Consider the following 18,187-nt stretch of genomic DNA (forward strand, 5'->3'; position numbering starts at 1 on the left):
TGATCTATGTTTCTGTTTTTGTGCCAGTACCATACTGTCTTGATTACTGTAGCTTTGTAGTATAGTCTGAAGTCAGGGAGTCTGATTCCTCTAGCTCCGTTTTTTTCCCTCAGGACCGCTTTGGCTATTCAGGGTCTTTTGTGTCTCCATGCAAATTTTAAGATTTTTTGTTCTAGTTCTGTAAAAAGTGACATTGGTAATTTAATAGGGATTGCATTGAATCTGTAGATTGCTTTGGGTAGTAGAGTCATTTTCACAATATTGATTCTTCCGATCCAATAACATGGTATATCTCTCCATCTGTTGGTATCATCTTTAATTTTTTTCATCAGTGTTATAATTTTCTGCATACAGGTCTTTTGTCACCCTAGGTAGGTTTATTCCTAGGTATTTTATTAATTTTGTTGCAATGGTAAATGGGAGTGTTTCCTTAATTTCTCTTTCAGAGTTTTCCTCATTAGTGTATAGGAATGCAAGAGATTTCTGTGCATTAATTTCGTATCCTGCAACTTTACCAAATTCATTGATTAACTCTAGTAGTTTTCTAGTGGCATTGTTAGGATTCTCTATGTATAATATCATGTCATCTGCAAACAGTGTCAGTTTTACTTCTTCTTTTCCAATTCGTAATCCTTTTATTTCTTTTTCTTCTCTGATTGCCATGGCTAGGACTTCCAAAACTATGTTAAATAATTGTGGTGAGAATGGACATCCTTGTCTAGTTCCTGATCTTAGAGGAAATGCTTTCATTTTTTTACCATTGAGAATGAAATTTGCTGTGGGTTTGTCATATATGGCCTTTATTATGTTGAGGTAGGTTCCCTCTATGCCCACTTTCTGGAGAGTTTTTACCATAAATGGGTGTTGAATTTTGTCAAAAGATTTTTCTGCCTCTATTGAGATGATCATATGGTTTTTATTCTTCAATTTGTTAATATGGTATATCACATTGATTGATTTGTGTATATTGAAGAATCCTTTCATCCCTGGGATAAATCCCACTTGATCATGGTGTATGATCCTTTTAATGTGTTGTCGGATTCTGTTTGCTAGTATTTTGTTGACGATTTTTGCGTCTATGTTCATCAGTGATATTGGTCTGTAATTTTCTTTTTTTGTGATATATTTGTTTCATTTTGGTATCAGGGTGATGGTGGCCCTCGTAAAACAAGTTTGGGAGTGTTCCTCCCTCCACAATTTTTTGGAAGCGTTTGAGAAGGATAGGTATTAGCTCTTCTCTAAATGTTTGATAGGATTCACCTGTGAAGCCATCTGGTCCTGGACTTTTGTTTGTTGGAAGCCTTTATTTTATTTTTTTTTTTGCGGTACGCGTGCCTCTCACTGTTGTGGCCTCTCCCGTTGTGGAGCACAGGCTCTGGACGTGCAGGCTTAGCAGCCATGGCTCACAGGCCCAGCCACTCCATGGCATGTGGGATCTTCAATGACAGGGGCACGAACCCGTGTTCCCTGGGCAGGCAGACTCTCAACCACTGCACCACCAGGGAAGCCCTGTTGGAAGATTTTAAATCACAGTTTCAATTTCCCTACTTGTGATTGGTCTGTTCATATTTTCTATTTCTTCTTGGTTCAGTCTTGGAAGGTTATACCTTTCTAAGAATTTGTCCATTTCTTCCAGGTTGTCCATTTTATTGGCACAGAGTTGCTAGTAATAGTCTCTTAGGATGCTTTCTATTTCTGTGGTGTCTGTTGTAACTTCTCCATTTTCATTTTTAATTTTATTGATTTGAGTCCTCTCCCTCTTTTTCTTGATGAGTCTGGCTAAAGGTTTATCAATTTTGTTTAACTTCTCAAAGACCCAGTTTTTAATTTTATTGATCTTTGCTATTGTTTCTTTGTTTCTATTTCATTTATTTATGCTCTGATCTTTATGATTTCTTTCCTTCTGCTAACTTTGGATTTTGTTTGTTCTTCTTTCTCTAGTTCCTTTAGGTGTACAGTTAGATTGTTTATTTGAGATTTTTCTTGTTTCTTGAGGTATGCTTGTATAGCTATAAACTTCCCTCTTAGAACTGCTTTTGCTGCATCCCATAGGTTTTGGATCATCATGTTTTCTTTGTCATTTGTCTCTAGGTATTTTTTGATTTCCTCTTTGATTTCTTCAGTGATCTCTTGGTTATTTAGTAATGTAATTTTTAGCCTCCATGTGTTTTTGTTTTTTACGGTATTTTCCCTGTAATTCATTTCTAATCTCATAGCATTGTGATCAGAAAAGATGCTTGATATGATTTCAATTTTTTTAAATTTACTGAGGTTTCATTTGTGACCCAAGATGTGATCTATCCTGGAGATTGTTCCATGTGCACTTGAGAAGAAAATGTAGTCTTCTGTTTTTGGATGGAATGTCCTATAAATAGCAACTAAATCTATCTGGTCTATTGTTTCATTTAAAGCTTGTGTTTCCTTATTTATTTTCATTTTGGATGATCTGTCCATTGGTGTAAGTGAGGTGTTAAAGTCCCCCACTATTACTGTGTTACTGTTGATTTCCTCTTTTAGAGCTGTTAGCAATTGCCTTATGTATTGTGGTGTTCCTATGTTGGGTGTATATATATTTATAATTGTTATATCATCTTCTTGGATTGATCCCTTGATATTATGTAGTGTCCTTCCTTGTCTCTTGTAACATTCTTTATTTTAAAGTCTATTTTCTGATATGAGTATAGCTACTCCAGCTTTCTTTTGATTTCCATTTGCATGGAATATCTTTTTCCATCCCCTAACTTTCAGTCTGAATGTGTCCCTAGGTCTGAAGTGGGTCTCTTGTAGACAGCATATATATGGGTCTTGTTTTTGTATCCATTCAGAAAGCCTGTGTCTTTTGGTTGGAGCATTTAACCCATTCACGTTTAAACTAATTATTAATATGTATGTTCCTATGACCATTTTCTTAATTGTTTTGGCTCTGTTTTTGTAGGTCCTTTTCTTCTCTTGTGTTTCCCACTTAGAGAATTTCCTTTAGCATTTGTTGTAGAGCTGCTTTGGTGGTGCTGAAGTCTCTTAACTTTTGCTTGTCTGTAAAGCTTTTGATTTCTCCATTGAATCTGAATGAGATCCTTGCCAGGTAGAGTAATCTTGGTTGTAAGTTCTTCCCTTTCATCACTATAAGTATATCATGCCACTCCCTTCTGGCTTGTAGAGTTTCTGCTGAGAAATCAGCTCTTAAGCTTGTGGGAGTTCCCTTGTATGTTATTTGTCATTTTTCCCTTGCTGCTTTCAATAATTTTTCTTTGTCTTTAACTTTTGCCAATTTGATTACTATGTGTCTTGGCATGTTTCTCCTGTAGGGCACTTGCTGTGCTTCCTGGACTTGGGTGGCTATTTCCTTTCCCATGTTAGGGAAGTTTTCGACTATAATCTCTTGAAATATTTTATCGGTTCCTTTCTCTCTCTCTTCTCCTTCTGGGACCCCTATAATGCGAATGTTGTTGTGTTTAATGTTGTCCCAGAGGTCTCTTCGGCTGTCTTCATTTCTTTTCACTCTTTTTCTTTATTCTGTTCCACAGCAGTGAATTCCACCATTCTGTCTTCCAGGTCACTTATCCGTTCTTCTGCCTTAATTATGCTGCTATTGATTCCTTCTAGTGTAGTTTTCATTTCGGTTATTGTATTGTTCATCTCTGTTTGTTTGTTGTTTATTTCTTCTAGGTCTTTGTTAAAACTTTCTTGCATCTTCTCGATCTTTGCCTCCATTCTTTTCCGAGGTCCTTGATCATCTTCACTATCATTATTCTGAATTCTTTTTCTGGAAGGTTGCCTATCTCCACTTCATTTAGTTGTTTTTCTGGGGTTTTATCTTGTTCCTTCATCTGGTACATAGCCCTCTGCCTTTTCATCTTGTTTATCTTTCTGTGAATGTGGTTTTTGTTCCACAGGCTGCAGGACTGTAGTTCTTCTTGCTCCTGCTGTCTGTCCTCTGGTGGATGAGGCTATCTAAGAGGCTTGTGTAAGTTTCCTGATGGGAGTGACTGGTGGTGGGTAGAGCTGACTGTTGCTCTGGTGGGCAGTGCTCAGTAAAAGTTTAATATGCTTCACTGCTGATGGGTGGGGCTGTGTTCCCTCCCTGTTGGTTGTTGAGCCTGAGACAACCCAACACTGGAGCCTACCTGAGCTCTTTCATGGGGCTAATGACAGAGTCTGGGAGGGCTCATGCCAAGGAGTACCTCCCTGAACTTATCTGCCAGTGTCCTTGTCCCCTCAGTGAGCCACAGCCACCCCCTGTCTTTGCAGGAGACCCTCCAACACTAGCATGTAGGTCTGGTTCAGTCTCCCCAGGGGTCACTGCTCCTTCCCCTGGGTCCAGATGCACACACTACTTTGTGTGTGCTCTCCAGGAGTGGGGTCTCTGTTTCCCCCATTCCTGTCGAAGTCCTGCAATCAAATCCCACTAGCCTTCAAAATCTGATTCTCTAGGAATTCCTCCTCCCATTGTCAGACCCCCAGGTTGGGAAGCCTGACGTGGGGCTCAGAACCTTCACTCTAGTTGGTGGACTTCTGTGGTCTAAGTGTTCTCCAGTCTGTGAGTCACCCACCCAGCAGTTATGGGATCTGATTTTACTGTGATTGTGCCCTTCCTTCCATGTCACTTGGCTTCTCCTTTGTCTCTGGATGTGAGGTCAGTTTTTTGGTGAGTTCCAGTGTCTTCCTGTTGATGATTGTCCAGCAGCTAGTTGTGATTCTGGTGTTCTAGCAAGAGGGAGTGATAGCACGTCCTTCTACTCTGCCATCTTATTTCCTCTCTTTCCTTCTTTCTTTCCTTCTTTCTTTCTTTCTTTCTTTCTTTCTTTCTTTCTTTCTTTCTTTCTTTCTTTCTTTCTTTCTTTCTTTCTTTCTCTCTCTCTTTCTTTCTTTCTTTCTTTCTTTCTCTCCCTCTCTTTCTTTCATCTCTTTTATTTCATCTCTGATCTTTATTTCCTTCCTTCTGCTCTCTTTGCGCTTTCTTTCTTCTACTTTCCTAATTCCTTTTAGGTGATTTCTAACATTCTTTAGATGCTAGGTTAGGTTGTTTATTTGAGATTTTTCTTGTTTCTTGAGGTAGGCCTGTATCACTATAAACTTCCCTCTTAGGACTGTTTTTGCTGCATTCTATAGATTTTGGAGTGTTGTGTTTCCACTCTCATTTCTCTCAAATTTTTTTGATTTTCTCTTTGATTTCTTCATTGACCCACCAGTTTTTTTGTATCACGTTTAGTCTCCATATATTTGTGATTTTCCCATTTTTCTTCCTGTACTGATTTCCATTCTGGTTGGAAAAAATGATGGGTATACTTTATATCCTCTTAAATTTTTAAGACTTGGAGAACATTACATGAGCACTTGGAAAGAATGTTATTCTTCTATTTTTGGATAGAATGTCCTGTAGATATCTATTAAGTCCAACAGTCTACTGTGTCATTTAATAGATACTATGCCTTATTGATTTTCTGTCTGTATGATCTGTCCATTGATGTAAGTGGGGTGTTAAAAGTACCTATTATTATTGTATTATTGTCAAATTCTCCCTTTAAGTTTGTTAATATTTGCTTTATATATTTAGTGCACCTGTTTGGGGTGCATATATGTTAATGAGTGTAATTTCCTCTTCTTGCATTGATCCCTTTATCATTATACAATGCACTTCTTTGTCTTTTGTTACTTTGCTTTTTATTATTTATTTATTTCTATTTCAGAAAATTTAATTTTTAGAAATTTAGAGTTTTTAAATTTTTTATTTTACGTTGGAGTGTAGTTGATTAACAATGTTGTGTTAGTTGAGACTTTGTTTTAAAGTCTGTTTTGGCTAATACGAATATTACTACACTTTCTCATCATTTCCATTTGCATGAAATATCTTTTTCCATCCCCTCACCTTTGGTCTGTGTGTGTCTTTACCTCTGAAGTGAGTCTCCTGTAAGCAATATATAGATGGGTCTTATTTTGTTTTTTAATCCAATCAGCCATTCTATGTCTTTTGATTGGAGCATTTAGTCCATTGACATTTAAAGTAGTTATTGATAGGTATGTACTCATTGCTATTTTACTACTTGTTTTCCAATTCTTTTTATACTTTTCTCTGTTCTTTTTGTTTCTTTCCTTGTAGTTTGATAATTTTCTTTAGTAGTATGCTGTGTTCCCTTGTCTCTAGTTTTTGTGTGTCTATTGTAGGTTTTTGATTTGTGGTTATGATGGGGTTCATATATGTTGACCTATAACTATATCTAGTTGTTTTAAACAGGTAGTCCTTTAAGTTCAAATGCATTCTAGAAGATCTACATTTTTACTCCCCTCCCCACATTTGTTTTTTTTTCTTTTTTGGTTTCTTTTTCTGGCTGTGTCAGGTCTTAGCTGCAGCACATGGAATCTTCATTGTAGCATGCGGGATCTTTTGTTGTGGCACATGGGCTTCTCTCTAGTTGTGGTGTGTGGGTTTTCTCTTTCTAGTTGTGGTGCATGGGCTCCAGAGAGCATGGGCTCTGTAGTTTGTGGCACAGGGGCTCTCTAGTTGAGTCATGCATGCTCACTAGTTGTGGTGCATGGGCTCAATAGTTGTGGCATGCAGGCTTAGTTGCCCTGCATCATGTGGGATCTTAGTTCCCTGACCAGGGATCAAACCTGCGTCCCCTGCATTGGAAGGTGGATTCTTTACCACTGGACCACCTGGGCAGTCCCCACATTTGTGTGTTTGATGTTATATTTTAGACTTCATGTTTAACCCTTAACTGATTATTGTAGTAATAGTTGATTTTATGATTTTTTGCCTTTAAACTTCATAGTAGCTTATTTAAGTGGTTGATCCTCAGCCTTTACTGTAACCTTAACTAGTGGGATTTTTCTTTCCTATAGATTCTTACTTCTTTGTATAGCTTTTTTTTCTCTCTTAGGTAAGACCTTTTAAATTTTCTTTTATGGTAGACTTAGTATCAATAAACTTTTTTAGTTTTTGCTTGTCTGAGAAGTTCTTTATCTCTCCTTCTATTCTAAATGATAATCTTGCTAGGTAGAGTGTCCTAGGTTACAGGGTTTTCCCTTTCAACACTTTGAATACATGACATCACTCCCTTCTGGCCTTCAAAGTTTTTGTCTAAAAATCAGCTGATAGCCTTATGGATGTTTCCTTTTATACAACTCTTTGTTTTTCTCTTACTGCCTTTAGAACCCTTTCTTTAACTTTTGCCATTTTATTTAAGATGTTTTGGTGTGGATCTGTTTTGGTTCATCTTGTTTGGAACTCTCTGTGCTTCCTGCACGTGGATATTTTCCTCCTTCAGGTTTGTGAATTTTCCAGCCAAAATTTCATCAAATACATTTTCAACCCTTTTCTCTTTCTCTTCTCCTTCTGGGATGTTTATAATGCTCACATTGGCTTGCTTCTTGTTGTTCTATAGGTCCCTTAAACTGTTTTCATTTTTTTAAATTTGTTTTTCTTTTTGCTGTTCTGGTTGAACAATTTCCATTATTCTATCTTTCAGATCAGGTATGCATTCTTCTGTATCACTTAGTCTTCTATTAATTCCTTCTAGTGTGTTTTTCATTTCAATTATTATATTCTTTAGTTCTGACTCGTTCTTTTTTATATTTTCTAGTTCCTTAAAATTCTCACTGTTTTCATCTATTCTTTTCTGTAATTCAGTTAGCATTTTTATTACTAGTGTTTTGAATTCTTTATCTGGTCAATGATTTATTTCTGTTTCATTAGTTGCTTTTCATGGGTTTTCTCTTGCTCTTTCAATTGAACCAAATTCCTCTGTCTTCTTGTTTTATGTAACTTTCTCTTTCTCTATGAAATTAGTTGAAACAGTTACCTATTGTGGTCTTAAAATAGTGTCTTTATGTGGGAACATCACTACACAGTCTACATGAGCCCAGTGGCTTTGGTGGGAGAGCTGGATTTGATGTGAACAGGAGTCACGTCTTTCCTCAGGGTGTGCTGGCAGCTATCACCTTTCTAGGAGGTGGGGCTGGAGATGGAGGGGCTAGAAATGGAGCCAGATGTGAGCCAGCACTTCCTCTATGTGCAGTGACCATAATCACCCTATTGCACGTGGGGATGGGTTCCAAGTTGCTGGAGTAGAAGTCCTGAGGGTCGAGTTGAAGCCACAGGGTAGGCAGGGCCCATGCGGGCTCCCAGCATGGGTTGCAGTATGGGCTGTGGCAGTCTATCTGAAGATAGAGATTGGAGCTGCTTCTGATGTGCTGCCTAAGTGTCAGTAATGGCTGCTGCTGCCCTGCTCAGGCACCACTTTGGGTCAGAGCCACCTCTGTTTCTCAAAACCAGTCTCCCAAGTGGGGCGAAATATGTGCTCAGCTTAGGCTGGGGCACACACCAGAGCAGTAATGGGAAACCAGCTAGTCGCCTATACAATTTTCAATCCTCTCTCTGCCCTGCTTCAGGACCAAGCAAGCATGTGCATGCTCCTCACAAGCAGAGTCCAGGCTTCCCTGGACTCCCAGCCCTCCTGTTAGTACCACTGGCCGTCCAAGCATCCAGGGCCACTCATCTTCCCTGTGTCAACCCCAGGGGTGAGGTGCCCAGTATGTGGCTCACACTACTCCTCAGGGAAGAACTCCACCTGTGCATTCTCCCTTTTCCTCTGAGTCTCCTCCCAGAAGCACAGGTCTCAACCTCATCACTTCCTTTCCCTTTCTACCCAATTCTGTTTGAATTTTCCTTACTGCCTTTGTTGTACAGTGGAAAAACAGTATTTGTGGAAAGAGAGGAGAGAAAGGAGTTCTTGGGAAGATAAATTTTAGGAACTGGTGTATATATCGGAACTGAGGATCTGGATATAGGCTTTCTAAAACTATGTATATTACAAATACTTTGGAAATTTTTTCAGGTGGCTGCATACCTCAGTTTGAAGACCAGTGAGCTAGACACTAATATTGCCAGGGAACACACACCCTCCAACCAGCTTCCACAGGGCACATTTGACCTCCTTTTTTCTCAAACAAGGGATTTAACATGTAGATAATGGGGTTTAACATGGGGTTTATAACACAGAAGAGCACAGAGACCAGGATATCCATATCCAGGGAGTAGCCTACTCTGGGTCTGTCGTAGTTGAAGTTGGCCATTCCATAAAAGACCACCACCATAGTGAGGTGGGGTGCACAGGTAGAGAAGGCCTTGCTCCTGCCCTGAGCAGAGGAAATCCGAAGGATGGCAGAGATGATAAGTATGTAGGACACTGCAGTAAACAGGTAGGGGTTCAGGCCAATGGTTGCACTGGTCACATGGAGCACAGACTCACTGACAGAGGTGTCTGAGCAGGAGAGCTTCAGGAGCAATGGGATATCATAGAGAAAGTGGCTGATCTTGTTAGGCCCACACAGAATGAGTGTAGCTGCCAGCACTGTGTATGTCACAGAATTCACCAGCCCACATAGCTAGGACCCAGTTGCCAAACAAACACAGACCTTCACATTCATGAGGACTGGATATTGAAGAGGGTGGCAGATGGCTACATAGCAGTCAGGAGTCGTAGTTGCCAATAAAACACCCTCAGTGCCGGCACATGTCACAAGGAAGAAAATCTAGGAATAGCAGCCCTCACAGGAGATGGTCTTCTTCTCCTGGAAGAAGTTCACCAACATGACTGGAATAGTGGTAGATGTGTAGCAGGTGTCCAAGAAACTCAGGTTGCTGAGGAAATAATACATTGGGGTGTGGAGGGCAGGACTGACTCTTGTGGCCGTTATTATGAGTGTGTTCCTGAAAAGAGTTGTCAGGTAAATGACAAGGAAGACCAGGAAGAACAAGCCCTGTAGGTTGGGATGGTTGGAAAATCCCAAGAAGATGAATTCGGCGACATCTGTTTGACTGTTCATTTCAAGGGGCGTCACAGCTACAAAACAATGAGAAAAAAGAAGCCATAATGAGAACGTACAAGGAGCACCCCAAATGGGCTTGTAAACTTATAGGGCCATGTAAAATAATGTTGGATATAGACAGTTTGGACTGTGGAAGGAGGTGTGCAGAAGTGTCTTCAGAGAGACCAGAACTTCTCACTCAGCAGATCTAACCAGCTCAGGCCCAGGGACCACCCACAAATTTGCATGGCTACTAGTGTGTGAAAATAAACGCAGACTTGGTTAAAACTAGCAACAAGCCACCAACCCCTTCATTAGTACGAACTCATTTCTCACTACCTTGGTAATATCTACCTCTTATCATTGCCCTTTTTGGTAAGCATATTAACTTTTCTAAGAAATAAGATTTAATTGCAAAAAATAAGGAAAATTAGAAAAATATAAAGAATTTAATCACCTGCAGAATCAGAATCAGTGCTACTTTTCAGTGTAGTCCATTGTAGGTTTTTTTCAGTTATGTAAATCTTGAGCTCTGCTTATAGTTTTAAAATATTAGGAGTACAATTTCCCAAATTGGAAAGAAAGAGGTAATACTATCTATTCACAGAAGACATGATCTTATATAGAGAAAATACCAAAGAAGCCACAGAAAGCTACTAGAGCTCATAAACAAATTCAGCAAAATTAAACACACAATAATCATTTGCGTTTCTGTACACTAACAATGAAAAATCCAAACAGGAAGTTAAAAAAATCAATTCCATTTACAATGACATCTAGAAAAATTAAGTATTTATAATGTCTTGCTAAAGAGCTGAAAGACTTTTTACACTGAAGACCACAAAGCATTGCTGAAAGAAATTAAAGGAGACATAAATAAATGGCAAGACATCCCATGTTCATGGTTAAAAAGACTTAACATTGTTACAATGTCAGTATATCCAAAATGATCTACACATTTTGATCAATATCAAAATTCTATAGATCTTTCCCACAGAAATGGAAAAGCCAGTCCTCAAATTCATATGAAATTGTAAAGGACCCTGAATAGTCAATACAATCTTGGCAAAGAACAATAAAGTTGGAGGACTCACACTTCCTGACTTCGAAACTTACTGCAAAGCAACAATATTGTACTAGCATAAGAGAGACATATAGACCAATGGAATAGAATAAACAGCCCAGAAATAAATTCTCACATACATGTTGATTTTCAACAAGGGTACCAAGACTATTCAATGGGAGGAAAAAAAGTCTTTTCAATAAGTGATTCTGGGAAAACTGGATATCCACAAGCAAAAGAAAGAAGTGGTCCCTTACCTTATATAATACACAAAATTAACACAAAATGTATTAAAGACCAAAACTTAAGAGCTAAAACTATAATACTTTTATAAGAAAATATTGAGGAGAAATCTTGATTTCATTATATTTGGCAACAATTTCATAGATATGATACCAAAATTACAGGAAAACAAAAGAAAAATAAATTTTACATCATGAAAATTAAAGTGTCATCAAAGGGCACTAACAAGAAGTAAAAGATAATCTATAGAATATGAGAAAATATTTGCAAGTCATATATCTGATAAGGAATTAATATCCAGCATATATAAAGAACTCCTACAACTCAACAACAAAAAATAAATTCAACAAAGTGGCAAAATACAAAATCAATATACGAAAATATGTTGCATTTCTATGCACTGAACAAACTCTCAGAAAGAGAAATAAAACAATTCTATTTACAATTGTACTAAAAAGAATTAAATACTTAGAAATAAATTTAAAGAGGTGACAGACAGGTACACTGTAAACTATAAGATATTTATGAAAGAAATTGAAAAAGACACAAACAAATGAAAAGATATTCTGTATTTATGAATTGGAAGAATTAATATTGTTAAAATTTGATATTGCCCAAAGCAATCTATAGTTTCAGTGCAATCCCTATCAAAATTCCTATTGGCATTTTTCACCGAAATTGTACAAATAATTATAAAATTCGTATGAAACTACAAAAGACACCAAATAGCCAAAGAAATCTTGAGAAAGAAGAACAAAGCTGGAGGCATCATGCTCCCTGATTTTAAACCATATTACATAGTTAATATAGTAATCAAAACAGTGTAGTATTGGCATTAAAAGAGACACATAGGGGACTTCCCTGGTGGTCCAGTGGTTAAGAATCTGCCTCCCAATGCAGGGGACGTGGGTTTGATCCCTGGTTGGGGAAATAAGATCCCACATGCTGTGGAGCAACTAAGTCCACATGCCGCAACTCCTGAGGCCGTGCACTCTGGAGCCCACGAGACACAACTAGAGAGAAGCCCACACACTGCAATGAAGAGTCTGTGAACCGCAACAGAAGATTTTGCATGTCGCAAAAAAGATCCTGCATGCTGCAAATAAGACCCAATGCAGCCAACTAAATTAATAAATAATAAATAAATATTTTTTAAAAAGAGAGAAACATGTAGATCAATGGAACAGAATAGAGAGCCCAGAAATAACCCACACATATGTGGTCAATTAATTTATGAGAAAGGAGCCAAGCATATACACTGAGGAAAGCAAAATCTCTTCAATAAATGCTGTTGGGAAAATTGGACAGCCACAGGCAAAAGAATGAAACTGGACTACTGTCTTATACCATACACAAAAGTTAACTCAAAATGGATTAAAGACTTGAATATAAGACCTGAAACCATAAAACTTCTAGAAGAAAACAGGCAGTAAGCTCCTTGACATCAGTCTTGGTGATACCTTTTACTATTATAAATACTGGAATGAACATTTTTATACATAAGCATATGTGAGCATTTCTGGTTACCTCTTTAGAATAAATTTGGTCTCCATGTTTTTAAATATACTGCAGATGGAAAAATTCTAAGTAATCAAACATACTTAAGTATGTTAACTTATTAAAGTAAACTTTATGACACCAAGATTTACTCTCAAGCGTTGTATGTTTTCTGAAAAAATAATTGATACAGTTATTAGCTTTCTTTTAAATTATCCATGCTGACAGGTTCACAATAACTGTGAATAGGGATTTCTGCACCTTTTTCAATCTTGGAGGTGAGATGATATAGTGGAAAGAGTGGGCTCTTGAATCAGATAGATGTAAAATCAAATCCTACTTCTACTGCTTGCTAGATGTAAATGGTGGATAAGTGAGCAGACTTCTCTGTTCCTCAGTTTGCTTATTGTATTCTGATATTAATACTGCCTATATCAGAGTTTTTGGGAGAAGTAACATAAGATAATATAAGTAATGTGCCTGCTATATAATAGGTGTTCAATCAACTGTGGCTATCAATGTTATTTTTTTAATCCATACAAAAATATTTTAAGGTAAAATATTTTCTTTGGCTCTACCTTCCAAATTGAATAAATATTATTCTCACTACTGTCACCACAGAGACCCCAGTCCAAGCTATCATTTTCTCTTGCCTAGACTCCTATTTTCTTTCCACTCCCCTGTTCTCATTTAGTCAATCTCCACACAGCAGCAAACAGAGTGAGTTTTTACAGCATAAACAAAATTACACCACTCTTAAACTCAAAACCTTTTGATAGTTTCCCATCTCACTTAGAATAAAATCTAAAGATCTCACCTCGGCATACAAAGCCCATGGGATCTGACCTCTGACTACATTTCTAATATTACTTCCCACCATTATTCCCCGTTGCTCACTCAGCTTGAGCTACACAGGGCTGCTTTCCATTTAAGTTCACCAAACACATGCCCATTGTAAGGGCTTGTACTTGATATTTCTTTAGCTAGAAACTTTCCCCCAGATATTTGCATGGTCTGTTTCCTATTTTCATTGAAGTTTTTCCTGGACTCTTACTTCCTTAAGGATACTTCCTCTGAAAATTCTATCTAAAATCGCAGCTACATCATTTTATCCTCTTCTCCTGCTTTACTTCTTTTGTAGCATTATGCTACACCTGGCATGAAATTATTTATCTATTTGAATGTGTTTGTAGTATAAGTTCAGTGAGGCCTGGAGCTCAGTTTTGCTCCCTCTCTATCACTCATAACTAAGACAGTGTCTGGCATACAGTATGTGCTCAGTAATTATGTGTGGAATGAAAAAATGAATCTATATTTTTAGATAATTCTGGATTTTAATATATTTCCTTCGAGAAAATCTAGTCTAATTCTTTTTCATTTTGCCTAATTATGTTTAATTATTCTTCCTTATATCTTTCTCCTGACCTGTAGATATCAGCCTATCATGCTTATCAGCCCATTTTATTCTCTAGAGTAGAAAGTTTTACACATTGGAAATTTTAACATCTTCTTCCATATCGACTTTTTACATAATAAATAATTCTCATTAAGAATAAAGATAAAACCTAGCTTATTTTTATTTCTCCCATGTAAGTTATCAATTAAAGCAAAATATTATCCTGTTAGAACCCCAACAGATATATATATATAACTTGATTGTAATATATATATTACTTGACTGGCTTTTATGTGTGCCCCTAAATTCATGATTCATGTTTCTAAACTACTAAAGGAACACAAGTATTTATTGAATTATTTAATCAGAGACTTTGCTCTGCAACCTGAAGGGCAGCCTTCATAAACTATCCAATCAATATTAAACTGGGAACCTTATCCTAGGATGCTATCCTATTGAAAGCGGTGATCTTTTTAAACCCTAAAATATATCCAATCACTCCCTATCTTTTTTTTTTTTTTTTTTTTTTTTTTTTTTTTACTCCCTATCTTAAAAATCTTTCAGGGGCCTCCATTCTCTATAAAATGAAGTTCAGATTATTTCACATGGCTTCAGGAAGAAGATTCAGGTTTCTGAAGTCCTGAAACTTTTTTTTTTTTTTTTGGTGTGAGGGAGCTTTTTAAAATATTTGAAAATATCTTACTTTTGTAAATCTGCATAGCATGATTATGTGAATAGTTTTCTAGGGCACCACCCAAGGTTTTAGAAAATGTCTCTGCAAATTAGGGCCCTGAAGTTTAAGTTTCAGTTGCTTATGTAAACTCTCCTTTCATGGCCAATATACTACATTGATTAAGTTGTGAACTCTGGAGTTACATTTCTTGGGATCAAGACTCATCATTGTACTTCTTTAGTTATGAGAACCTGGGTAAGTTACTTCTTCTCTCTTTGCTTAATATTTCCATGTCTAAAATGAAAATTGAAAGAAAAGAGACCATATTTAAGATGGAATCATAAAAATTTACTCAGTCCAAAAGGACAAATAAATGGGCAAATATATTTTTTAAAGAATTTAAAAAGACTACTAACTGTTCAAAAAAATAATAGCATGTATTGGAGAGCTTATAACATAGATAGAAATTAAATACATAATAATAACAACACAAAGGGTGGGAGGGTGAAAAAAATGGAAAAATGTTTTGTAGTATTCTTGCATTGTACCTTAAGTAGTAAAACATAAAGACAGATCATATTAAGTAAACAATGTATAGTACAATAGAGTGAGCACTAAAAAATAATACAAAGAAGTATATCCAAAAACCAATAGAAGAGATAAAATGGAATTATAATAAAAATTAAAACTCATCCAAAAGAAAGCACAAAAGATCAGATGGGACAAATGGAAAACATTTGTTCCATTTCCAAAAAATGATAAAATACTAGACTTAATGTAAGTAGAATAAACACTCCAATAAAAAGACAGAGCTTCAGACTGGATTTTAAAATGAACCAAGTATATCCCCTTTTTAATAAACTCATTTTACATATTAGATTTTGAATATGTTCAAAATAAAAGGATAGGCACAAATATACTATGTAAAACCAAACATAAAAAAAGTTGATGTGAAAAAAAAAAGTTGATGTGTAGGCTTTAAGATAGAGAGATTACCAAAAGTAAAGAGGAATATTTTGTAATAATAAAAGTATCAGTTCATCAAAAAGACATAATAATCACAAATATGTAAAAGCATCTATTAAATTAACTGAAAAATACATAAAGAAAATATTGACAAAAGAAGAGTTGGACAAGTTCACAATCATAGTTGGAAACTTTAATACTCCTTTCTCATTGAAAATTATGAAATTAAAAATTCAGTAAGGATACAGAATATTTAATTATTAAAATATATTTTGGATTTTTGTCACAAATATATTTTGTGACAACACAATTACCTTGACATAATTAATACTACATTATATCCAATAATTTCAGAATAAACATTCCAGTTGAATGCATACGGAATATTCACTAAAGTAGACCATACCCTGGGCTACAAAGCAAGTTTCATATGGAGTATTTTTCCTGACCATGATGGAATTAAATTATAAATTAATAACAAAAAGATATCTGAAAAATCCCCCAATATTTAGAAATTTAGCAAACATTTCTATGAAACTTATGGGTCAGAGGAGTCATAAGGAAAATAGAAAATATCTTAAATGTAATGATAATGAAAACACCGCTAATAAATATTTGTGGGGTGGGGACTTCCCTGGTGGTGCAGTGGTTAAGAATCTGCCTCCAAATGCAGGGGACATGGGTTCAAACCCTGGTCCAGGAAGATCCCATATGTCACAGAGTACCTAAGCCCAAGTGCCACAACTTACTGAACCTGTGCTCTAGAGCCCATGAGCCACAACTACTGAGCCCACATGCTGCAACTACTGAAGCCTGTGTGCCTAGAGCCCTTGCACTGCAACGAAGAGTAGCCCCCACTCACAGCAACCAGAGAATGCCCATATGCAACAAAGACCCAACCCAGCCAAAAATTAAAAAAAAAAAAAGTGGGGGTGGGTGTATCTAAAACAAGGTTTAGAGAGAAATTTATAGCTTTTAATGCCTATATAAGAAAATGAATGTTTAAAATAAATAATCTAGGCTTTTAACCCTATTGGGTAGAAGTATTTCTAACTTACTGGTTAGAAACAGAAGATAAAATTAAACCCAAATAAAAAAATTTTAAGTGATACAGACCTGAAATTAATAAAATAAGAAAACAGACAAACAGGAAATCAACAAAGGCAAAATTTTGTTCTTTGAAAAGTTTAATAAAACTGATACACCCTTAGCAAGACTGATCAAAGAAATAAAAGAAAAAACACAAATTACCAAAATCAGGAATGAAAAAGGTGGACACCACTACAGATCCTACAAACATTAAAAAGATAATAAAATACAAGGAACAACTTTATTCTGTTAACTTTGACAACTTACATAAAATGGACAAATTCCTTGAAAAACACAGCTTCTGAAAATGTAAGAAGTAATTGACATAAGGAGAAACAGAATATATGAATGGTGTGAATCTATTAAAAGAAATTTAATCTGCAATTAAAAACCTTGCCAAAAAGAAACTCCAGGCCCAGATTGTTTCATGGTGAATTCTATCAAACATTTTAAGAAGAAATAATATAGTATTACAAAAACTCCTCATAGAATAAAAACAGAGGGAATACTTCCCAACTTGTTTTATGACAACAGCATAATCTTGATGCCAAAATGTGATAAGGTTTTTTTATAAGAAAAGAAAATTACAACCTGATATCCCTCATGAACATAGACACAAAAATGCTTAAAGAAATACTATCAAATCCAATCCAATGATACTTGAAAAGGATAATACACCATAGTTTATTATGGTTTATAACAGGAATGTAAGGTTGTTTTACCATTTAAAAATTAATCATTGCCATCCTTATATTAATATAATAAAGGAGAAAAACTGTGAACAACTCAATACATGCAGAAAAAGCACTTGACAAAATTCAATACCCATTTATAATAAAAAATAAACATCCAACAAACTGGGAATAAATGGGAATTTCATCAATCTGGTAAAATATATTTAGAAAAACCCTACAGTTTGTATTATACTTAATGGTGACACATTCTGTGTAACATATAAAAAAACAGGGATGTCCACTCTCACAGTTTCTATTTAGAATTGTACTATAAGTTCTAACTAATGCAACAAGACAAGAAAAGTAAAAGGCATAAATGTTTAAAGGAAAGATGTCAACCTACATTTATTCACAGATGTCATGATTGTGTATGTAGAAAATCAAGAGGAATTAATGAAGTAATATTTAAGAAAATCTCAGGAAGCAAAGCCAATATGCAAAGATTAATTGTATTTCTATAATCAACAAACTCTGGAAATGTAATTTAAAACAATACTATTTACAATAGCTTTATCAACAAGTGTGTAGAAATAAACTTAACAAACAATTTGTAAGTTCTCTCCATTGTAAAGCACAAAATATTGCCTAGAGAAACTAGAGACAAAAATCATCCTACAGATTCAACACAGTCTAAATAAAAATTTCAGTAGTCCTTTTTGAGGAAATTACAAACTGATTCTAAAGTTTATATGGAAATTTAAAGGACCTAGAATAGCCAA

General features: G+C 35.9%; 1 pseudogene across 1 annotated transcript; it reads right to left on the reverse strand.

The window, feature by feature from the left end:
• Window positions 1-8,874: 8,874 nt before the first annotated feature.
• On the reverse strand, window positions 8,875-9,825 carry LOC309826584 (olfactory receptor 5V1-like; annotated as a pseudogene). The gene has a single exon. The product of its transcript is annotated as an olfactory receptor 5V1-like (transcript).
• Window positions 9,826-18,187: the final 8,362 nt, after the last annotated feature.

This window comes from Grampus griseus (assembly GCF_964374135.1).
Source record: "Grampus griseus genome assembly, chromosome: 1".
NCBI lineage: Eukaryota > Metazoa > Chordata > Mammalia > Artiodactyla > Delphinidae > Grampus > Grampus griseus.